Below are 6,647 nucleotides of genomic sequence, written 5' to 3'. Positions count from 1 at the left end.
TAATCCAGAAATCCTAGCTATGCCTAATCTCTTAGCACATGCATAGATCTACCATGGAATGTGTGTTCTAATGTAGGGGCCTAACTTCCTCACCACATTAACTAAATAAGCTTTCAATCAATCATGTAATGAGTTACAAAATACTAAACAGATTTATTGAATTATCAATCTAGGGTTCATAAGCAAAACTTCAAAATACCTAGACATACAATTCCATTTGACTTGGGGTTTTATGGAGCAAGAATAAAGGTATAAAATAGAAATAAATTCCACAAGACAAAGAATAAAGAATTAAGAACTCCTAAACTAACTCCCTCCAATAGATATCCGGAGGTTGAGGTTGAGAGGATACCAAGGATGACAAGATTGCATCAAATCACTTCGTGAGATCTCCTCTAATGATGCATGTTGAATCTCCCTTGGAAAATTTGACGGAATTTGCTGAAATAGTAATGAAAGCCATCTCCAGCTGCTCAGATCTCCAAAACTCCGGCTGCTCTCCCATATTCGGCAAAAGAATCCCCCCTTGATCAAAAAAACCTAGAGGTTATATAATGTTGAGTGCGCCATGGCCTCACCATGGATGTTGTGATGGTCGTGGTGAGTAAGTTATCGCATAGGGCTCCAAGTCTCATCCTGCACGGCTTCTCTAGGTGTTTTGTGTGTAGATCACGATCGTGATGGATTCGCAATGGCCCGTGGTGAGGCCATTGTGGTTTCCGTGTTGCTCTTGGTGGTTCTAGACTACCATGGCTTGATAAGGGTAATGTTGAGAGTGGACAACAACCATGGTGAGATGTCACCATGGCCGTTGTGAGGCGTGGTGAAGCTTTGATTTCAGCAACTTAGTCCATTTTGCTTTGAAACACCCCCCAAATTCACTTATTTGGCCCTAAAATAGAATAAAAGCCAGTGGTGAACATAAGAATGATATTTTGTATAAATTTGGTGCTAAACACACCAAATCTCATAGTTAAATGCAGTGTAATTGATATGGAAAATATGCTCTTTCAAGCACTTATCAGAATACATTAACTTTATTACATAATTAAATCACTCTCAAGTACCTTCCCATTACTTTTATAAGTTTCATAATTGAGCTTAATAGAAACTTTCCCTTATAGATAAATAAACCACTAAAAAAATTAGTAAGCATCAATAACTTCGAAAGATAAAAAATGAACTGATAAGTGCTTGAGTGTACTATATTTTTTTATTACAAAATTAATTCACCTAGCTTACCTTTACCTTTTTAAATAAATTTTGATGTAAGTTGCCACTTAGTTCACCTCTTGTGAATGTGCAAGCCGTAGATCATGAGCTCCAAGTGAAAAGAGCAAAAAAGGAATGAATCGAGGTGAAAACCAACCATGAAATTGAGCCTTTCAGGATGATAGTCTACACTACCTAGTTTAATCCAAGCAGTAAAGAGTACAACTTTTCCCTCGATTATAGATAAACTAGAGGACTATACAGGATTCCACACTGTCTCGTGTACCAATCTGTATAATACTCGGGAAATTTGATAAGTGCTTGTCCGATAAGAATGCGAAGTGTTCTTTCCTTATAATGAGCATTACTTTTATCAGGTTTAAGCGCTAATACATGTGTATTTGTGTTCTTTTACGCATGTAGGATTGCGAAGCTAAATATTGAGAAAAGAAGCCAATGTAGATCATGAATACACTATTTGATGAAATCTTAGGAAGGAACAAATGCGAAGACACAAGTCGGGCTCAATATATGAGAATGTGTGCCAACCTCCAGGTATTCAAGCGAGTCAATGATGTGGAGGGACACGAGGCAGTCACATTCGAGTATCCTAATTTGTGCATTGATAGCAAGATCTTCACTAATGAGACCGTTTATTGAAGATGCGAAGTGATCTACGGCTTAAACGTGTGCCCGTTTATATTACCTTGATGAAAAACTTGGATTCGGGAGTGTTTCTGGCTGGTACTGTAATAGGTTACTATAGAAAATACTATAGCAATTTACTGTAGTAATACTATTCATGGCCGGCTAAAAATGAAATTTCCAGAGAATCCACACGGGCATGTGGAAATTCCCCAAGCCCGTGTGGATGCCCGATTCAAAGCCCTTTTAAAGCCACGATTTAGCCAGATTTCAGCATCCTTCTTTCCATCTTTTCTCTATCTTTGGAGAGGCTAGCGGCTAGGGTTTAGAGAGGTATTGGCAAGGTTTTTAGAGGGGTTTTATGCCTTTGACACAACGATTCTCTTGGAAGATAGCTATTGGGGGAGCTTTCGTCGGCACCAATCCAGCGAGGTGTGCCCTAGGCTTGACAAGGGGACATTTGAAGAAAGCGCGGCCACTCCACAAAACCATTGACACGACTATTGATGGGGTTTTCCTATGGACTATTTATTTTTACTTTCAATTTTATGATTAATTGTATCTTGCCCCATGGAGAGTTAAACCCCTAGTTGGTATTTGGATTGGTGAACCCTAGGATGTATTTGTTTCATTAAACCTTTTATTATGCTTTTCCTTAATTGATAATTGAGTTCCAATCTTAAATGCTTGATTGTTTGAATATTCCCTTAGAGTGACACTAGGGTTGAGAGTTCACCTTGGTAACCCTTGTGAGTGAGTGACACACCATGAAGGTTAGACAAAGCTAGATTGTAGAGGGTTGAGAGGGTGAAGTCGAGAGGTAGCGGAGCGTCCCCTTTCCCATCCGGTGTGATTTATCTTACGTCCATTTCCTCGAGTTCTTTGCGGTCATAATAGAGTGAAGTGCTAGTGGATGAACTCCGCTTGGGCTTAGTTGCGCGAGCGAAAGAGTGAAGTGTTGAAGTGAACTCTAGTATCTGGGGCTTAATTGTGACTAGGGGCCTTTCACTTAGACCAAAAGGTTAGGTCTACACATAGGAATATGGTTTATCACTTGGAATCCCTAAAACTCCATGCAACTTTATATAGTGTGAGGTGTTGAGACTGTTTGATTTCTCCGCTGGGGCATAGTATAGATTTAGTCACAGTTGACTTTAGATTTTGGACCATGTATTGTAGGATCTCCATGACTCATTAATGCATTAGTTAGGAAGCATAATAGTTAGTTTTGCACTTGAAACGATTATCCTAGGCAGAACAGTATCCGAGTACCCCACTTTATATCGATTGCCTTTCCTCTCACTTATTTGTGCTTCTTTTTCTTGTTCTTTTATTCTTGTTTACATCACACTTTATCAATACAATCATTGTTCATCTTCACTTGGTTAAGTAGCAACTTAAGTATTTTTATTCCGTACTCCCTGTGAATACGATACCCCACTCACCTGGGAATTTATTACTCTACAAACCCGTTGACTTGCGGGTCACACGCAAGGGGCGTTGTCAAAATTTAAAGTTTGTTTCAAGGCAGTGATATATCCCATGTTAGCGTGTGTACTTTCCACATGATCCTATGTAAATTTTACATGGGCCCATATACTCGAGGGTCAAGGTTGTATAATCTCAATACTTTTTAGGGTTTTGATTCAAGGGCGATACCATAGCATTACACATGGCCCGTGAACTAGCTGATACTTGGGCTATAAAAGTGAAACATTAGAGTTTTGAAAATGACTTTCTTCAGGTTTTCTCCAGCCTTTTTTCCAGCCTTGTGCTAAGGTTTTTGGCAGCGATTCAAGAGGTTTATCCAGCAGCCCTTTGGATGAGATTTTGATCATCTCCCTTACGTGTTGAAGACACCACTATAGAGGAGAGATCCTTAGTGTTTGTTTGAGAATATATTAGCGAGATAACTTAGAGAAGAAGCATGTACTATAAGGGGGTTTTCTTTATCATGTTTTTTTATTTCATTTGTTTTCCTCTTTGATTGTATTTTGCATTTTCTTCGCATGAGGAACTAGATCTCATAGGATACTTGGACATTAATGAACCCTAGGATTTCATCTAGTATTAGACATCGAATATCGGTCATATATTTGGGTTCATTTTGATTTTTCGTTCAATTGTGTATTTTAATGCCATGATTTTTTTTATAATAAGAGGTCAATTTCATGCTTGATACATGTGAAGGGGATTGAGAAATCAATATAAATAGATTTACCACAATTAAAGGGAATTGAACATATACTTAAAGGTAGAGGACTGAGTATCTTAATCCCAATTAGGGTTACCTTACCTTTGTATTTCATTAAGTGGTTATGCAATTATAGGGACCTGAATCGGAGAGAGAAATATTTCTCAATCTAGGACTTTTTAGGGATTATTCACTAATTGCCTTGAGAAAGTGACTAGTGTGATTTAGGAAGTTAGGGTTAATCATTTTTATGGGTTCATAGAGTACTAACACAGTCATATTGTGCCTAAGTAGATAAAAGATTTTGACCTAGCTCAGTAGACCACCATAGGGTCACTAGTGATGTGGTAGGGACAATTAACATCTAGAAAAAGTAATTGATGAGGAACTGCATAAAGGCTCGGACACATGCAGACCCTCCCTTTACTACCTATATTAATTCCTTAGCCATCCTATCCTTGTTGGTGTTACAAGGGTTCTCTCAAAGTACTCCTTGATGAAGGCTATACTCTTCTCCTCCTTCATGAAATATTTCTTCTCTATCATTACTGTTTAGCTTTTACATGATGGCCATAGAATCAATGCAACATTCTTAGGATGAAAGGAAACATTTTATTTTCCAATCCCAAAATGATGTTTCCTTTATCATAGGCACATAATTGTTTGTCCAACAAGGTTCTTTTGTGAACGATTAGTGGGGAGTTGCAAAAGTGGTGAAATGGTGTTTGTTTCAATACTTATAGGTAATGATGGGCCATTTGTGAAGTCATCTATTGTGCCCACAATGTTACTCATATAGCAATTCCTATTGAATAAAAGGGGGAGAAGGAGGTTGTGTTTTTACATGTTCCTTTAATTACTTCCAATAGTAGGGTATCTTTATAATTTAAATATGGCTCAGATCTCTCAAACTCTCTTCGATGACTAGTAATGGATAAAAGGGGAGAAGGATTGTAAAAGTTCAAGGATTTCTTATGGCAACAGAGGAGAAAGAAATAAAGTAGCCTTTAAAGGACCTTCTTTCAAGTTTAAAAAGTCCAATTAATCTTTTAAAGAAATTCCAGTATGTTAGAGCCATTTATATCTATTAATGTCGAGGCTCCAAGTTGGCATCATTTGAAATATATACCAATTAGAGTTCATGCTGACATGGCACGAGGTGATGTGGCGACTATTGTGACATGTCGTTGGGTGATGTGGAAAAAATATTTTGGGCTAAAGACTATTGAAGAAGAAGCTCTCTTTGAAGAGATATAACTTTAGGAGCAAGCAAGAGGAAAGTAAATTAGGCAAAGGCTCAACTACATAGAGGTTAAGTTCGAATAAAGACCATATTGGAGCATAGTTTGGTAAGTGGCTAAATGAAAACACAATTTCATATTTGTCTAGGCAACTTGAAGCTCAATCTTAGATGGGGCTGTTTAAAGATATGACTAAATATGGTGAAGATTACATATATGATTGTCAAGAACCAAACTTCGTGATGAGAGTACAATGTTCATGTATTTCATACCATTTTGTACACTCATTCGGCATGTATTAGAACCATATTGTGGAATTTGATGGTAAATCTAGTGTGTTTTACATTCTTAGGCTTAGGGTAATACTTCAAGATGAGAGGGAGAGAGCCAAAAGAAGCATTACAAACCTTAAATGAAGGAATTTGAGCTCTCTCGGCATCATTTGAATAAGGACAAGGCAAACTAAGTGGCTTATGGGTGGCTTACGACCAACCTTACGGCCGTAAGTAGATTCCAAAGAACCTTGTGAGCATGCTTATGCTGGTAAGGGTGATTTAAAGCCAAATTAGAGGACTTTACAATCAAGGGTTATGCCCGTAAGGACCATCTAAAGGAGTTTATGACCACAGCATACTCTAGTAAGGGCAGTCAGAACAAACAACACAATGAAGTTTATGGTCTAGCATTTACGGGGGTAAGCTTGACCGTAACACAAACAGAATACCTGACAAATGTGATTTACGCCATAAGTGATCCCGTAAGGCTCGCCACTATCTTCTCCAGCTCCCTTACACCCACGTCCTTAAGTCTGTAGGCAGCCCAAAAGCAGTCGTGTATAAATAGAATTGATGAGGATTTTTAGGGAATTCAATTCTTTTCTTTTGGGTTGATTCTTGGAGGTGAAATTAGGGAAGAAAAAAGTCGAACCTTTAGCACTCAAGGGGCTATTTACTGGGATATTCGGATCCACATTTAAGGGGATTGGAGGTCTTAGCCATCAAGCCCATCTTAGTGGTGTGCATGGAAACTTTTCTAGGGCTTCTCCGGCGATCCTTAGTCAGCATTACTGAGAAAGGGGTTTTCATTTTTTTTCTTGTCTCCTTCTATTATTTGTATCTTGAATACTTGTCCTCCTTTAATGGAGGGTGAATTTGTAGATGTTTGGGCATAGTTGAACTCTAAGGTTTATTTTATTGGTATTGGTTGTTGGATCTTTGATGATTTAGTTGTTTTCTTAATTGTAATTATCTCTATTTAAGTTTAATTGTGTGTTTTTATTGAATGATTACTACTGTGGAGAGAGTCACCCTAGTTTTCATATGTTTGATGTGCTTTCGTGATGAGAAGAAATTCCC

This window comes from Dioscorea cayenensis, chromosome 9 (genome assembly GCF_009730915.1).
Source record: "Dioscorea cayenensis subsp. rotundata cultivar TDr96_F1 chromosome 9, TDr96_F1_v2_PseudoChromosome.rev07_lg8_w22 25.fasta, whole genome shotgun sequence".
Taxonomy (NCBI): domain Eukaryota; kingdom Viridiplantae; phylum Streptophyta; class Magnoliopsida; order Dioscoreales; family Dioscoreaceae; genus Dioscorea; species Dioscorea cayenensis.
This window is presented reverse-complemented; position numbering follows the sequence as displayed.